The 18,399-nt window shown below is 47.6% G+C and overlaps 2 long non-coding RNA genes across 2 annotated transcripts; both read left to right on the plus strand.

Annotated features, from left to right (window-relative positions):
- The first annotated feature begins 1,259 nt into the window (after positions 1 to 1,259).
- LOC135278331 (uncharacterized) lies at positions 1,260 to 10,127 on the plus strand. Its single transcript, XR_010345849.1, has 2 exons — positions 1,260 to 2,241; positions 7,464 to 10,127. It is a non-coding gene; the product is annotated as an uncharacterized LOC135278331 (long non-coding RNA).
- Positions 10,128 to 12,640: 2,513 nt separating this feature from the next.
- LOC135278701 (uncharacterized) lies at positions 12,641 to 16,993 on the plus strand. Its single transcript, XR_010346146.1, has 3 exons — positions 12,641 to 12,684; positions 15,673 to 15,806; positions 16,082 to 16,993. It is a non-coding gene; the product is annotated as an uncharacterized LOC135278701 (long non-coding RNA).
- The last annotated feature ends 1,406 nt before the right edge of the window (positions 16,994 to 18,399 follow it).

Here is an 18,399-nt window from a genome sequence, read left to right on the forward strand (position 1 = left end):
CAGGGAGAGGCTGATGGCTCTGGGCTCAGTGGTGTGGAGACTGAGGACAGAACAGGAATAGCCTGGGAGGGAGTGAAGGGTGGTTTCAGAGAGGCTGGAGCTTTCCTTCATAGAGAATATAAGCATGAGAAGGCAATAATGGCACCAAGGGCAGCTGGGGAGGCGCAGACTGAATGCCATGAGAAAGGAATTTCCCTGCCAGGGCAGGGCTGTGGTGCAACACATCCCCCAGAAGGAGCCTGGAGCAGCCCAAGGCTTTGTGTGGCAGGCAGATGCAGGCAGGAGGCAGAGCTGTCAGCAAAGGAAGGGGCCAGCCAGGTGGGGCAGCGGGGGATGAGGACAGCCTGCAGGGACAGAGGCACAGGGCAGGGACACCGTAGGACAGCCTGGGCTGCACAGGGCACAGGGATGGGCAGCAGCTGCCAGGCCCTGACAGAGCCACCTTGGGCAGCACTTTGGCCATGGCTGCTGGCCCTGGGCCTGAACCAGGAGGGGACAAGTGACCCTGGCAGGCCTGGGGCCTCATGGCCTCCTTGTCCCTGCTCAGCAGCCTGGCAGGGGCCGCCCCATGCTCCTGCCCCTGGCATTGCACATCCCCACATCCCAGAGCCCATCCTGGGAAGAGCCCTGAGCGAGGAGGGAGGGATAGGATCTGCCTGGCCAGGGGCTGGGGCTCAGGCCTTGGCCCTTTGCATTCCTGAAACACATCCAGGTTTGCTCAGCACCAGAGACACCTTTCCCTTGCTTGTCTGAAGCTGTCATCACTGCCTCCAGTGTTCTGCTCTACCTGGAACCTGGGGACACTTTCACATGAGTTTTATCCCTCAGTGGACCCCATTTAAACTACAAGAAATGTCTATGTTTCAGCTTAACTTGGAGTTCTTGAGAAGCTTTTTGAGCACACTCCAAGGGACGGAGTCTGATGCAAAGAGCAGCAAAGCCCCAGAGAGTGATTAAAGTCCTGGTGCTGTGTCTGTGCTGCTGAGCTGGGCCGGGCTCCTGGCCCAGAGGCAGCTCCTGGCAAGGGCAGCGCTGCAGAGAGACAGCTCTGGCCAGGAGCAGCTCCTGTGCACAGCCCAGCAGGGCTGGGGCACTGCCAGGGCAGCTCAGGGACACGAGCAGGGCACAGACAGAGCTGACAGGGCTCAGCACTGGCAGGGGCTGGGGGATGTCCCAGAGGGGGCTGTGTCACAGCGGCACCTCTGTGGCTGTGTCCTAGAGGCACAGAGCAGCTGTGATGTCAGAAAGAGACTGTGTGACAGCACAGAGTGGGCTGTGTGAGGTCACAGACTGGGCTATGAGACCACAGAGTTTATTGTGTGAGGTCACTGAGCAGCTATGACATCATAGATGGGAGTGTGTGACATCACATAGTTTCTTGTGTGAGGTCATTGAGCAGCTATGACATCATAGAGGGGACTCTGTGACATCACACAGCAGGCTGTGACATCATGGCATATCTGTATGACACCATAGAGCAGACTGTCAGGTCAAAGTATGTGCTGTGACATTACAGAGTGGCAGTATGACATCACAGAGAGGGTTTTATGACATCACTGAAGGGCTTGTGACATCACAGAGCTGGCAATTGTTATGAGTTTTGTTTTAATGAAGTTGGGGAAGAATGGGGGTTGCTCGTTGTGGGGGAAGGGAAGCGTCCAGGACTTGGTGGGGGCTGGAGGTGGATGGTGATTGGACCAGGGCACCGACCAATCACTCGACGCCCTGGGGAAATGATTGGTCCAGAATGAACATCAGTAAGGACCAAGCAAAGCGCCCGAATTCCACCAATCGGTGCGTGGATCCAAAACCCACCAATCCTGGACCAGGGACTGTTATAAAAAGGGGGGTTTTTAGGTCTTCGGGGTTCTTTCGGGTTTGTTCGTGTTGGTGTTCATGTATTTTTGAAAGAACCCAGCGTGTGAGAAGCACACTGCTTTTGGAATTTTGAGCTGTTGTGAAAGACCTGGGCTTATCTTGGGTCTTCTGTTCTCTTTGACTTATTTTTAATAAATGAGAGCCTGTTTCAACCTCTCTTCTAAAATTTTGCCTTGTTCGATTTATAACATCTTTGGGGACTCGTCCGGGGTCAGCCACGACCCTGAAGCGGTCCGGGATAGCCCGGGCCCGAGAAGACGTTTCCAGCCACATTTTTCGGCTGCTCGGATCTTGGACTACGTTGGACCGAGGAGGGGAACGTGCTGACTCCCGAGGTCAGAGAAAACGACAACAGCTCAAAGGGTAAGCCCTCTGAGAAGGAGCGGGGCTCGTGTGGTCCATGAGCCACACGAGTGGGGTTTAAGGCATTGGGGGTGCGAAGTGCGTGTGTGTGAGCGAGACTGAGGCTGTTAGTACAGACTCCCGAAGCGAGTGTGGACCTCCTAGTACTGCGGTTCCCCCCGCGAGGGGGCCGGCTGGGATAGGAGGGAAGCGAGTCTTGAGGAGTGAGTGTACCCCTAGGGACCCCCGGGAGTAGGGGAGACGGGGAGTACCTACCCGTTCGTTGCCCTTACCCGCATAGGCTCCTGTTCCTCCTGAGAGTGGAGGCTCCTAGGAGTGGTCTTAGTCAGTGGCCCGAATTGCTCCCCTCGAACTAGGACCCCAGTTGAAGGGGGTCATACAGGGGGGCACGCCTGGCACTCTGAACTAGGACCTCAGTTAAAGGGGGTCATAGAAGTGTCTGGGTGGGGGTTGGTGAGGCAGATTTGCCCAGTGGGGGGTCTCTGCCCACTAACTAAGACCACCTGGAGGGCTGTTCCTCAGAGGCAGACTGAGAGAAGTCTGACTTCTGAGGCATTAGGACCTCAGGTGTGGGAGAAAATACTCCCACACGGAGACTGCAGCTTAAAGCAGCCACCGTGCGGGAGAGTGCCCCTTTTTCCAGGCCAGGGAAGGGGAGGGTGCCCCACCTGAGGGAAATAGTAGGGACCTCTGAACTAGGACCCCAGTGGAAAGGGGTCATAGGGGGAAAGTAGGCTACCCCGAGCCAGGATCCTAGCTAAAGAGGGTCGTAGGGGTAGCCGAAAATATCTTCACAGGAGCGGTGACCCACAGGGTGAAGGCGGGCCACCGGCTGTGAAAGGGCCTTTCCAGTCGCTAGGGCTGGAAAGGAGGTTAGAACTGACCTGAGGTTAGGGAAAATTTTTGGTTTGTGTACGAAACTTGTTTTGTTTGTGTTTAAATTGAGTTTGAAAATATAAGGAGGGAGGTTCTGGGGTGAGGGCTAGCCCAAAAGTCCCCAGACAGCTCCCAAGCAGTGTTTTTAAGTAATTGGCCAGGTGGTGGCCATTTTAAGTTTACTTTGAGTGTTGTTTTAAGTGATTGGCCAAGTGGAAGCCATTTTAAGTTTTATCTCGGTGGCTTTAAGTTGTGGGCCGAGTGGCGGCCATTTTAAGTTGGTAAAGTAGTGCTGTGTGAGGGCTGCGAGGCAGCCATTTTAAGTTCTCTTTTATGGTGCTGTGTGGTTGTGGGCCGAGTGGCGGTCATTTTAAGTTGGTGAAATAGTGTTGCGTGGAGGCTGTGAGTCAGCCATTGTAAGTTTTTGTCGTATTGTGGTCGAGGGCTGAGTGGTGGCCATTTTGGGTGCGTACTGTGTTGTGTGTTCTTTTACTGTGTGGTGATTGTGGGCCGAGCAGCGGCCATTTTAAGTAAGCGAAACAGTGCTCAGTATAAGTTTAATAAAATTGTTAGTTAAAATTTCTTTTCAGAATATTTTTGAATATTTACTTCTTTTAAAGCAGATTAATTTCTTTAGTTGAGTTATTTCTAGTTTATTACCTTAGAGCTGCTATTTACTTTAAATCCTTATAGGTCCAAATACAATTGATTTCCTTAAGATTTGTTATTTTTATTACAATTCCTATATTTTACTATTTCAATTTACTGATTTATATTAGCCACCTTTATTTTAACTTCCACGTCCTGCTATTTTAATTTATCATCCTATATCAGTTATATTTAAGCTGTAGTATTTATTTCTATAAAATCTGCCACTTTATTTTGATTCTCATCATTAGATGCCATATTTATTTTATTTCAGTTCCATTAAAATCCGCCATCTTTATTTCAATTCCCCCACTTAGAGTTTCCCACAATCAGTTAAACCTGCTATTTTTATTTCAATTCCCGCCATCTTTATTTTAACTCCCACACCCCACTATCCGATTTATTTTATTTAAATCATCATATTTTATTTAATTTCTATAAAATCTGCCATCTTTATTTCAGTTCCCATCTTAAGTCATCATATTTATTTCATCTCATTTCCCACACTTGGTGTCTCCTATATTTGGTTATATTTGATCTCTTTAAACAGTGTTGTTGTTGTGTGTTATAGAGTAAGAGGCACAGTTTAAATTCTAAGCATGGGGCAGGGTACAGGAAAGAGTGCAGTTAAGAAACAGAAAGTGAAACAGACCCTTAAGAATATACCACCTAATAGTCCATTAGGGAAGATGCTGGATAGTTGGGATGATGATGAAGGATTGAAGAGTTTAAATAGAATACAGATGATAAAATACTGTACTGAGGTTTGGCCTCAGGAGAGTATTGCGGAAGGTCCAGTGTATTGGCCGTGGTATGGAACAGAGGAAAAATGGTTATGTGAGGCCCTAAATAGGTACGTTAACACCCGACTAGATCCATGCCAACAAGAAATTAAATACGCAAGATGTTGGATGGAACAAAAGAAACAAGAAAGAGAAGTAAAGATATATAAAGTCTCGAAAGAAAAAGAGAAGTTGATAAGTTGCCAGAAAGGAGGTGGGACCCCTTAGACCATCTTCCTCCTCCTCCAGATCCAATAGAATACCTCCCATTACCTCCTCCTCCCTCAACAGCACCAGTAAATGATTTGCCACCATCTCCTCCGGAATTATACTCCACAATACCAACCCCAAAGGAAAAATTAAGACAAGACCTAAATGTAGAAACAACAAAATCACCTCCCTCCTCAAATAAAGAACAACATATTGCAGATGTATCTTCCTCTGTGCCATCTCCCCTCCCAGTGACACATGAGCCTGAGCACTCAAATTTATCTCCAATTTCGCCGAGTGCATCAAATTCTACTCAAAGTACCCCTACCCCAATTGTAGTTCCTAAAACCTTCCAAAATCCTCCTTTTTATTTTTCTTCTATATTCCAGCCAATCCCTCAAAACGTGTCTTCTCCCATTTTTGGTACTCCTTTTTATATACCCCATGTACCCCAAAACCCCAAAAGTCAAACAGGGAAAGAACATCCAACAACCGAAACAGCTTGCTGCTGTAGAAATAAGGAAGAACATAAAATAAACGAGAAAGACAAATATGTTGAGAGTCACCCATACAATACTAGGTTCCAGGCCAAGAAAATACAAGAAAATCTAAAAAAAGCTGAAAAATTATTTCCTTCAAGGGAAGTACCTATGGGTGGAGCCAGAGGAGGTATAGGCTTTGTGAATGCACCCTTAACCGCCTCCAAGATTAGAAATTTTAAGACAGATATTAAACCCCTTTTGGAAGACCCACTAGGTATTTCCCAGCAATTAGATCAGTTTTTGGGACCTAACATTTACGTGTGGGAGGAGCTAAACTCAATCCTGGTTATATTATTTTCTTCCGAGGAAATACAAATGATCAGGGCAGCAGGTATGAGAATCTGGGAGAGGGAAAATCGAGGTGGTCCTAGAGGGGAAGATAAAATGCCTCTTAACGCCCCTGACTGTGACCCAAATGAAGAGGAAGGAAGAACAAATATGAGACAATACCGGACCTTAATAATAACGGCAATACGGAAGGCAGTACCAAGAACCAATAACGCAAGGTTAGCTTTTGACAGTCACCAGCAAAAGGAAGAGTCACCAAGTGCCTGGTTAGAGAGGTTAAAGAGAAATTTCCAGCTATATTCAAGTGTAGACCCAGACAGCCCAGAGGGACAAGTGTTGGTTAAGATACAATTTGTGACAAAAGCATGGGTTGATATAAGAAAGAACTAGAAAAGATAGATGATTGGCAAGACAAGGGAATGAATGAATTGTTAAGAGAAGCACAGAAGGTATATTTGAGGAGAGATGAAGGGAAGACAAGAACCAAGGCGAAAATGATGGTGGCAGTAGCAAGGGAGAGTGCAGGATTTGGAAGCAATGGATTAGCAGGAGGAGAAGGGGGCAGGTATAATGAGTCTAGAGGAAGTTCCAATCTTTGATGAAAAATAACAGGAAGAGTTACAAAAACATGGTGCAATATTAAAAGAAACAGGAAAATGGGAAATGCCAGATGGGAGGCAAATACTAAACAAAGCACTCACAAGAAAGAAATTAGAAGACCTGCATGCATCAACCCATTGGGGGACCCAAGCGTTACATGACCATTTCATGAGGACCTATGCATGTATCGGAGTATGGGAAATTGCAAGAATAATAATGAGGGACTGTATGATATGTCAGAGAATAAATAGAAAAGTGATGAGAAAACCACCTCAAGGAGGAAGAGAGTTAGCAAAAAGACCATTCCAAAGCATCCAAATAGATTTCACAGAACTGCCTCAAGTGCAGAGATACAAGTACCTATTAGTAATAATAGACCATCTAACCCATTGGGTAGAAGCATATCCGACCACCAGAGAAACTGCAGAAACTGTAAGTAAGATCCTATTAGAACAAATCATACCCTGGTACGGAATCATAAATACCATCGATTCAGATAGAGGTCCTCATTTCACAGCTAAAATAATACAACAGCTTGTAGAAGCCCTAAACATCACGTGGAGATTTCATACACCTTGGAGACCCCAGAGTTCTGGAAGAGTAGAACGAATGAATCAAACTCTTAAGAATACACTTACCAAATTAACAGGGGAAACGAAAATGAATTGGCTGAAATGTCTCCCTTTAGCTTTACTAAGAATAAGGACAAGACCGAGAGCAGATGTAGGAGTATCCCCATAAGAAATGATGTTTGGGCTACCGTTTTTAACAACCCTAGGACATGCAGGAACATACGAAGAAGGAGAAATGAGTGTAAGAAAATATATAAAGACTATCACCAGCACCTTAGAAGAACTAAGAGTTAAAGGATACCTTCCTCAATCCACTCCTATTGATTTTAAAATTCATAAATTTCAGCCCGGTGACTGGGTGTTAATCAGAGCCTGGAAAGAACAACCCTTAGTCCCAAAATGGGAAGGCCCTTTTCAAGTACTATTGACTACTGAAACTGCTGTGCGAACCCAAGAACGAGGATGGACACATATAACCAGAGTAAAAGGGCTGGTTTCTGCACCTAAGGAACCACCACCGACTTTAACAAAGTCTAAAGAGACCTCAGACACACCGCCAAGAGACCCATAAGCTATAATTCCTAAAAATTGTTATATAAATGTTTAAGTGAAAAGTTGTTAATATGTTTTTAATGAAATTTAATGTTTAGTGTGAAAGATGTAAAATTGTAAAATATATTAATTTCTGGTATCTCTTGTTTCAGATCAGAAGATCAAAGGAAAGAAATAGAGCATTCTCCCACACATCTAGCAATCTGGCCCTAAAAAGAACAGAAGAAACAAGTTGATAAAAAAAGGGAAAGTGAACTCCTGCAACAGTAACTGGTAAGAGTAACACGTTAAGAAAAAGAGCGAGAGGGGGGCAAGACCGGATCAAGTTACACTCTTGCCACAAAGAGTTGCTGATCCTCTACGGAGGGGAGACATGATTGGGAGAGTGGCTTGTACCGGACCCCCATTCCTAGGAATCCTCCTACTTATGATCATCAACAAGGGAGAGACAGAACCATGCGAGAAGTGTTACTACCCTTTGTATGCAGGAGAGTCTCGGACTGCCGTCCTCAGGACACACACTAACCCGAGTCCTAATTGTATCAACTTTTTGTCAGTAACAACTTGTATGGAGGATGGAAAAACATATTGGCTATTCGAAAATATAGGAAATTTTAAACAAAAATTGTTGGGGGAATGCCCTATGAAAGAGAAGTGGGTCTGTTCTGAGAAGAAACCCATTGAAGGACAAGTAGGATATGAGGATTATGAACCCGATTTGATAAAAGAAAAAGAAATAAAATGGGTGATTAAAAAGGGACCGAAAATCCCAACTCTGGGAGGGAAAAATCTATTCCTCGACCTAGCGGAAAAGATAAGTCACGAATTTAACATCTCTAACTGCTGGATTTGTGGAGATACTTGTATGGCTGAAATTTGGCCATGGGAGGGAATCCCCATGAGTCCACAGGACGTACTTAGAATTCTAGACAAAGAAGGATCCGAGCGAGACAACCGACCGGAGGAAGAGGCATGGAACCTACGATCCGAAATGATTGGTGAAGAGTGCCTTTGGAGGAGGCATCCAGAGTACACCGTGTATTTGGGTGAGATCCATTGTAAGAGTTATTTAGTCATGAATAAAACCTATCAGTGGTGGATTCCCAAACGTCCGCACTTATATTGGTCAAGGTCCAAAAGATCCCAATGCTCTTATATAGAAAGAGAAAAGTTATATGAATGCCCTACCAGAGAGCCCAATCCATTCTGGGATGCACCCCAAATTGCCAAATTTTGGAACAAAACCAACTATAACTTAGAAAGCCAACTTCAGTTTTGGAGAGCTCCAAAAAATTTATATTGGCTGTGTGGAAAAAGAGCGTATGTAGTCCTGCCAAAAGGATGGGCTGGGAGTTGTACCCTGGGCGTAATAAGACCCTCCTTCTTTCTCCTCCCCAGGATAGAAGGGCATCATTTAGGGGTACCTCTCTATGATGAGTTAGCCGGAAAAAGCGAGAGTTGTCCATAGGAGGCACTCAACAATGGGGAGAGGAAGAATGGCCACCAGAACGTATCATTGCCACCTACGGCCCAGCTACTTGGGCTCAAGATGGGTCATGGGGATATAGGACTCCTATTTACATGCTAAACAGAATAATCAGGTTACAAGCTTTATTAGAAATTATTTCCAACCAATCCACACTAACAATAGACCTCCTCAATGCCCAATCGAGGCAGATGAGAACCATGATATACCAAAACCGGCTAGCTTTAGACTACCTTCTAGCCGAAAGAAGGAGAGGTATGTGGGAAATTTAATTCCTCGGAATGCTGTATTGAAATAGATGATCACAGTGAAGTAATTACCAATATCATGACTAACATCAGAAAATTAGCCCACGTCCCTGTTCAAAGGTGGACCCCATTGATACAGACTGATTGGGGAAATTGGTGGAATAACTTATTAAAAGGTGATAGGTGGAAGAAAGTACTGATTGTCTTAGGTGGTGCCCTAATAAGTATCATGTTTCTTCCATGTATGATCCCATGCCTCATCCGGGTCGTTACGAGAACTGTGATCAACTCCCTCGAACTCACCCTCAAAAGTGGAGAAAAAGACAAAGATGCTAACAACATTTTAATGTTACAAGGACAAGGGATGGAACCCAACCCAGTGGCAGAGAATGATGAAACTGCGGCAGAGACTTACAGAAGATACCAGAAATTAAGAGAATTGTACACTATCAAAGAAGAAACTATTTAAAAACAGTTCAAAATGAACTGTTTGGAGAAACTGTTAAAAACAGCTCAGAAATGAACTGTTAAGAGACTATTTAAAAAGACTGTTTAAACTAAAGACTGAGTGGGAGTTGATGCGGGTTGATGAGGGCTAAAGCCTGATCAAAGTTTTAGAGGGGGAGTTGTTATGAGTTTTGTTTTAATAAAGTTGGGGAAGAATGGGGGTTGCTCGTTGTGGGGGAAGGGAAGCGTCCAGGACTTGGTGGGGGCTGGAGGTGGATGGTGATTGGACCAGGGCACCGACCAATCACTCGACGCCCTGGGGAAATGATTGGTCCAGAATGAACATCAGTAAGGACCAAGCAAAGCGCCCGAATTCCACCAATCGGTGCGTGGATCCAAAACCCACCAATCCTGGACCAGGGACTGTTATAAAAAGGGGGGTTTTCAGTTCTTCGGGGTTCTTTCGGGTTTGTTCGTGTTGGTGTTCGTGTATTTTTGAAAGAACCCAGCGTGTGAGAAGCACACTGCTTTTGGAATTTTGAGCTGTTGTGAAAGACCTGGGCTTATCCTGGGTCTTCTGTTCTCTTTGACTTATTTTTAATAAATGAGAGCCTGTTTCAACCTCTCTTCTGAAATTTGGCCTTGTTCAAATTTATAACAGCTGTGACAGGACAGGGTAGGGTGTGAGGCTATAGAGCAGACTCTTCCATCATAGAGGGTGGCTCTGTGACATCAGAGAGTGGGTTGTGACATCACCAGATGGCTGTGAAACATCATAGAGGAGGCTGTGACATCACAGAACAGACAGTGACATCACAGGGTGACTTTGTGACACCACAGAGTCTTCTGTGACATCACAGAGCAGCTGTATGACATCACAGGGTGACATCCCAGAGTGGGCTGTGATATAACAGGAGGCTGTGTGACATCACAGGTGCTGTGTGACATCACAGGGGCTGTGTGAGGTCACTGGGGAGGTCACTCTGCCCCAGGCCCCCTCACAGTTCCCCCAGAGCAGTCCAACGCTGCTCGTGCACAGCGGGGTCCCCTGTCCCCCCGGGTCCTCCCGCCCCCGGTGCCGCAGCCTCCCCCAGAGAATGTTCCACGAGATCGACCCCAGAGCCTGACACGGGGAGGGGGGGCCGGGGCCCTGGGGGGTGGGACAGGGGGACAGGGACCCCCCGGCAGCGTCCCCGTGTCCCCCAGGGCCAGAGCCTGGGCCAGGGCTCCTTCACCCTGTTCTGAACGAGGGCTTGAGAGCTCTGAAAAATCCCTGGCTAGGGATCAGCAAAAACCAGATTTAATATTAAGGGACAGCACCACAAAGTTCCTTGGCAAGAGTCACTCTGCTCCTGACTGGACACTTCAGGCACAGCAATCAAATGAACAACAACTAGGCCAAACAAAATCTAGGCAGTCAAACGAGAATTGAAGCGTGAACTGTCCCTGTGTGTGTCTGTCTGTGACAAAAGGACAGTGACGGCAAGGACAAAAGGAATACAACCCAAAAGCTTAACAGAGCTCAAACTTAACAGGACTTAACTTATACCTTAACCTTAATTTCTGCCTTAAACTTCACAATTTAGCAAAAGAACAGCACTTAACACTATTTAACCTTACTTATAACCTATGATATTGCAATATAACAGTGGAATAACATTAACAATATTTATATCAGCTTATAACTTACATTAAACTTAACAGAAGTACAACTCTTAGCAGCACCTCTTATAACAACTTAGCTTAGACATCATGACTTAACCTCACTTACAGGCCTGACTGACTCAGATAGCCAAGGCACTCCAACCCCTCCGAGAGCAGCATTTCTGCCACATTTCCCCAGCACAGGCACTCCTGTGTGCACACAGACACAAAGAGTCAGTGCAAGGCACCTGTGAGAAATTCCCCTGAGGGCAGGAAATGCTCCCTGTGGATGCTTTGGCATCTCCCCAGTGGGTGAAGGGTTGAGCCTGGAGGAGTGGGGGGATCAGCCCAGGCTCCATCGTTGTTCAGGATCCCCGAGTGCAGCAAATGGGAGAGTTCCTGGCTGGGAGAGGCCCCACTCAGAGGGAGTCGCTGGCCCAGGAGAGCTCCAAGGGGCTCCTTTTGCAGCGCTGTTTGTAGGGCCCCTAGAGAGGGGCTGCAGTCACAGCAATGGTTCATCCTGGCTGCACTTGGCATCAACAGCTTTCTTTGGCACTGTGCGAACAGGGATGTTGTGCCACTGAGGGAACAAAACCAGTTCCCAGTGCTGCTGCTACAGCAACCAGGAGCTGGTTGGACAGCAGCAGTGCCTGGAGCAGACAGTGTTTGTGCTGAGCTGCAGAGGAGCTGAGCCCAGGGGCTGTTGGCCAAGGCCAAGGCCCAAGGAGCATTTCTCAGCTTGCAGCATAACATAAAGAATGCTTGCTTATTTCAAATACATTACCTGCTTGTAAGCCTTAAAATACAAGGCACAGATCTCCATTATTAAGCTTAGAACTTCCTAATATCTCACTAGATATACTTCTCTGGAGCTTAGGGAGTTATTTTAGCCCAGCATTAATACACAGACCATTGTTCTACTTGTGCTTATTTTTATACTTCTTACATAATTTTCTGCTGACCTATCTTATGGCTACTGCTTAGCTCTAATCACAGTTCTCCTGTCTCTGAGGCTTGCCTTTTGCAGCTTTCCCAAAACCCTCTGATTTTATGGATTCCTACACAGAGGAGCTGAGCCCAGGGGCTGTTGGCCAAGGCCGAGGCCCAAGGAGCATTTCTCAGCTGGCAGGGCGGCCTGAGAAGGGGAGGGGGGAATGCAGCAGCACAGGGCTCATGGAATGCATGGACCATTGTGACACCGTGAGGCCTTGTGACACCAAGGGACCATTGTGACACTGTGGGGACCAGTGAGACCAAGGGACCATTGTTACACCGTGGGGCTTCATGGAATCATGGAGAGCACTGTGATATTTCGCTCGCCTCATGGAACAGGGGGACCATACTAAAGCTGTATGGTTCCATGGACACTAGGGACCATTGTGACACTGTGAGGCCCCATCTGCAGAGGGTCCATTGTGACACCAAGGGGCCTCATAGAACTGTGGAGACAATTATGATGCTTTGGGGTGTCATGGAACCAAGGGGCCATTGTGACACAGTTGATGAGTTCTCTTAGAAGATGTGGTTGTAGATGCAAGGAGAAATGAGGTTAGAAATGATAGGTAACAGCCTGTCCCTCATGCTTCTCTCTTGCCACAGACGACAAAAGCAACAGCCATCTCTCCCCTGGCTCCTTCTGCTCCTGGACAAGAAGCCAAAAAGGAGCAAAATGAGCAGGACAACCACATGCGTCCAGCTGTGCTCACAGCACAGCCCCATCATTCCAAGAGACTAAGTGCCAGTTGTGGGTGCTGCTGTCTTTAGTGCAAGGCAGAGGTGCAAGTTTCTGAGCAGCCAGCACTTGCTGTTGCTGGCCGAGGATGCTGAGTGCTGGAGTCCTGCAGGATGTAGCCATTTCCTGTGGGCAGTGACAGCTCAAAATTGGCCTTTAACCTGTCATGCTGAGGCACCGAAGAGCTGGGGGCTCTGGATGACCCTTTGGCTGCCTGACTCAGTGAAGCTCTATTTCTGGGCTTCTGCAGTGCTTTGTCCAAGGGCACACATGGCAGTGCTGGAGATCCCAGGGCTATGTTGGTTTTTCCATCGTGGAAAGGTGTGTTTGGCTTGTGGAAGTGTTCTGCAGTATTCCTGAGGAGTTCTTCACTCGTACAGACTCTTTTGGCCCAGCTGTCTTTTGGCTTTTGATAAGCTGCAAGGAGATGACTGCACTGTCCCTGAAGCTGTGGGGGGCCATTTCTGTCCCGTGTGGCCAAGGAAAGGAACTGCGCAGTTGCGAAGCCTTCTTGTCAGGCAAAAGGCAGAAGTGGCGAATTTCTGTGGCTCTGTTCCATGGTGAAGTCTGCAGCTTTGGAAAGTGCCTTGGAGCCTGGAGTGAGGGTGAAGCTGCAAGTCCTTGAGTGCTCTCTTGTGTTGCTCTGCACAGGAGGGACGTATTGAAATGGAGGATGCAGTATTTGAAGTCAGATGGGCAACTTTTTGGCTGGCCAGCTGCGTAGGCCAAAAGGAGCCAGGGGTGCTGCCGGTCCAGAGCAGCTGAACGTGAGGCAGCCTGTGGCCAGGTGGCCAAGAAGGCCAAGGGCATGGTGGGCTGTGTCAGCAGCAGAGGGGCAGCAGGAGCAGGGCACTGAGCGTTGACCTGTGCTGGGCAGCGCTGCGGCCACAGCTGCAGTGACTGCTGTGTGCAGTTGTGGCCCCTGTGAAGCAGAACGTCACTGAGGGGCTGGAGCGGGTGCAGAGAAGGACACGGGAGCTGGGCAAGGGTGTGGAGCACAAGCCCAGTGACGAGGTGCTGAGGGAGCTTTAGTCTGGACAACGGGTGGCTCGTGAGGGGACCTTCAGCTTCTACTCTCTCCATTGAACTATTTTAGCCACTTTTTGTAGTTACTTTTTCCCCCCTTTTTTTTTAACTGCTATTTTGTCTTTGCTTGGAGAATGAGGCTTCTTCATTTTCTTTTTTTCCCATCCATGCTGCTTTTCCTCATTATTTTCTGTCCTTTTACAGGACTGGTACTGGTTCTGCTAGAATTTTAATTTCTAAGGTGTCACTGCTGTAGAATGAAATAATTTTGCATGACAAGACATCATTCAGTGCTAGCACCTTGGTGCAGATGAAACTGTGTATTTCTTGGCCAGCCAGTATGGCATTTGAGATCACTTTCAGGTTATCAACGCCTGTGGCTTTTTGCAGCCCAGGGAATCAATTTGTTTTGTGTTCGGGAATTGAGCAGGATATCATTGGCCTTTTATTCCAACCGGTCCTCAGAGATCAGAGGAGCTGGGAGGGGCTGGGCAGCATTTCTGATTTCATCCACTTCAGCAGTGTCAGTGTGGTTGAGTCCAAGAGAAGAACTTGCTCAAGCACAGATGCAGAAAGAGTGCAGTTCTCAGTGCAATGCTCTGGGTCAGATCGTTTTCCATAAGTACCTACAAGCTCCAAATTCCCCAAGAGTGTGGTTTATTGAAGCAACAGAACAGCAATCTCAGGATTGCTGCTGAGTGGGGGCACTGCCTACCAAGTTTTGATGTGAGAGAGGACAGTAAAGACAGATTATAGTAGTGAGATCTACCTGTCTGTCTGTCTGTCTGTCTATCTATCTATCTATGTAACTTTTACATAATTGAATCTTCCCATCTCTGGGCCAAGGATGTTGGAGGTGCAAACCTCACCTAAAGCATCCCTTTCAGGAGAGGATTAGAGACATGTTCCGTGTACCAGTTCTGAGCAGGCAGAGATGTTTCCCCCTCCAGATATGGGTTTTTCCCCCTCAAAGCTGTTTTCCTTCTCCGGCCTCTTCTGCCCTGAAGTCCCCACTTAATTCTTTAAATTTCTGCCTGTCCTAGAGAGGTGGAACAATTCCATGGTTAGGTGCTGTTTGGTGACTCTGCTCATACATGCATTACATGACACATGGTTTCCTTCACTGGCATCCCCAGGGGTGTGTAAGTGCATTCGTTAATTGGGGCCTTATGAGAGTCTCTGTTACTGCTGGTCAGAATTCTCAGTTGACAAAAGAGGGAGAAAAAACACCTTGGTCCTCTTCCATATACTGAGGCGGCTGTAGAGGCTCTGTGACATACATCAAAGTATCTTTGCACGCATCCCTATCTCCTGAATGACGAGGATTTCTAACAAGAGTGTAGATGTCAGGAAGGCAGGAATGCTGGTGCAGGCCCGAGGAGAACGTGAACTGCAGAAGTGTCTCTCCCAAGGGCTGAGCTCAGCCAGGAAGCCACCTGCAGAGCCAGGATGGAGCTGTGGGACAGGGCTGGGTGTCAGTCACTACTGAAAGACAAAGAGGACATGGCAGGAGCAGAGGGAGGCACTCACCAGAGCCTTGAGGAATGCCACACCTTCCCTGTCAGCTGCCTGAGAGGCTGTTGGAGCTTCAGTGCCAGATGGCCCCTGATTGTAGTGCCAGGCTCACTTTGGAATCTGTGCCTCCCCACGGGCAGAGAATGACCCAGGAGAGCATCAGCACAGTGCCTTGGGAATGTGTGAGCCCATCAGTCTCTGAGTCTTGGCTCACAAATATCACATGGGAAGTTGAAACCCATTTTCTCTTGCTTTCTGTGAAGGTCTTTCTAGAGAAAGAGCAGGGGCAGACTGCTTATCAGAGATGCCATGCCAGGCTCAGGGAGAGCTGTTCCCAGCCCGAGAGCAGGAAGAGCAGCTCAGGCAGCAGGTGGAAGAGCCATAGCAGAATGGCCAGGTAAGCCTGACTGGCCAGGTGACAGAGGGAAGGGCAGGAAGAGGGGGATAAAACAGCTCTTGGGCCTGAGGAGGCCAGGAGTCCCACAGGCACTGAAAGCACAGAGCCTTGGAATCTGCAGAGATCAGCACTGGGACAGGAGGTTTGCAGTGGAAGCAGAGGTGGGTAGGGAAGCAGAAAGACGTGGCTGAATAGATGTGATTTTGAGGCTGCAAGAGGAAAAAGCTGAGCATGATGGCAGCTCCCAGTCACTTGCTCTGCATTTGTGTGTACAGAACATCAAGGCAGAGCCACAAGCAGAGCTGCCCGAAGCTCAGAGTGCCATCATGGCAGTGAAGAGAAAGAACAAGGAAGACATGAGAAGAATTCAAGAGGAGATGAATCTCCATCAGCACAGGGGCGATCAACAAAACCAGGTGAGAGAAAGAGTGGCAGCCACTCCACTCATGAAACTTCCTCTCCATTGTTGTTTACAAACCATCAAGGAAGATGTGCAGGCAGAGCTGCAGGAATCTGAGGCTAGGAACAAGGCAAGGGAGAAGAGGCTGGAAGAAGAAATGAAAATCATCAGAGAGAAAGTTAATCACCTCCCTCAGGCTCTACAAAAGCAAGTGAGTGAAGGAGGGACAGCCACTGCAGTCACCAAACTGATGCTTTCTGCCCTTCTTGCCTTTCAGTGCAGAGCAGCAGGGAGTGGGGCCATGCCTCTGAGTGCCATCCTGCTCTAGTGTGGATCACAGTTACTCTGAAGGACATTTCCTGCTGTGCTGGATCTCAAGTGCTGCCCTGGACAGTGGGACTTGTTCTTTGGCTTTTGGCCAGCAATCATCCAAATTGATTCCTGCTGGCATGTTCCTGCTCTCTCTGTTTCTTTACAGGGGAACATGGTGACCCAGAGGAGGATTGAAACAAGCTGTCTGTATCCCTTGTATATCTGTTCTTTCCCTTTGCTCACAGTCAATGACTCTTGGCTGAGAGGGACAAGCTGTGGTCTCTGATTGCTTTGTTCTCTGACTTGAGGTGCAAGTGTCGACATCTCACCTGGCAGACCGCAAAGACTTCCAGCAAACAACGGGCAATGAAGGGCCCCAAGGTTGGTGTGAAGCACAGGAACTGTCCCCACCAGAAGTGCTACAGGTTCAGCACACCTACATGGACTCTGGCACTAAACCTGCTGCTGCAGCATTACCTGGGGGAATCTATTCTGTTGAACCTGGGAATTCGAGCTGGGGCAGTTTGTTCATCTCCAGGTCTGACAGCAGCATGGCTGCTCCGAAACTGGAGATTGAGAAGTACCTGGAGATACTGGGTTAGTGTGGCGTATTTCTTGTCTGAGGGACAGTGTACTCTGTGCAGGTGTCAGCAGAGCTGTACCAAATGCTCCTCCTGAGTCTGGTGTCCCACTGGGGACATTCAGGACTCCCCAGAGGAAGTGCTGTGCTCTGAGGCAGCGAGGGAGCGCTCTGGGTGTTCCTGCTGCCTCTGAGGGCAGCTTGGACTGGCTTGGCTTTGCCTGAGCTTCCCTCTCTGCTAAAGGCTGAAGCAGCGATTGTTTTTGAACCAGATGAAGGCTGTGGACAAGCAAATCATCTGGACAAGTCCTGTGTGCTAGTGGCCAAACTGAACACAATTTTTAGCTTCTTAAATTCTCCTTAGATTCCTGACTCCCAAATAGTCATCAGAGCAAACAAACCTCACAGAAGTTGACTGGTTTTGGAGTTTTGTCTTTTTGGCTGGGGATTTATTTTTGTCATTTTGGTTGAGGGGGAAGGGTTGTTGTTTTGTTTTGCTTATTTTTGTGGGGTTTGTTTGTTTTCTTTTGGTTTGTTTTTGCTATTGTGGTTGTTACTATTGTTACCCAGCTGACCACAAAGGGCTCAGAGTCCCTGACAGTGGGGCTGCCTTTTGTATCTCCTGGAAGCTCGGATCTCTGCTTAAAAGTGAGCATCTTGTATTTTGTTTCCCTCAGAGAGAATGGTGACCATGGAAAACCCTGTGATTAAATACACAGAAAGGGGACGTATTGGCAGCGGGTGAGTCCAAATGCAGTTACTTCTACACAACCATGGGCCAGGAGTTTTTCTGGTGGAAATGTCTATCCAGCATGAAGTCAGGCCAGCTGGAAACATCTTCACACCCTGAGGATAGATTGTCCCATCTCTCAGTGCTGCTCAGAATTTGTGAGTGTGCTCAGAAGGCTTTGTCAGAGACATCTTCATGCTGCCGAGGTCTTGCCTGCATCAAGGAGCAGGACCTGGAAGATCTCCTTGTCTCTCAAGTGTAGGACAGCTCTGTGTTAATTTCTTTAGCATTTCTGTATGTCTCACAATCATACTGACACACTAATGAAAAAAGAAGAATCTTGCTTGCCTGAAAGGGCAACCCCCTTATCAAAGCTGTCAGGTTACAGTTCTCAGGAACATTTCTTTCCCATGGTTTGCTGAAGGAAATAATCTGTGGTTAGGATAGGAACCACACAGTTTAGAAACTGAAACCCAAGATGAAAGAATAAACTCCCTTTAGGAGCTGAGGCAGTGAACCCCAGTGCTTCAGGAACAGGCGCAGTGCCCATGCACTTGAGAGGAAAATGCAT

This window comes from Passer domesticus, chromosome 11 (genome assembly GCF_036417665.1).
Source record: "Passer domesticus isolate bPasDom1 chromosome 11, bPasDom1.hap1, whole genome shotgun sequence".
Lineage (NCBI taxonomy): Eukaryota > Metazoa > Chordata > Aves > Passeriformes > Passeridae > Passer > Passer domesticus.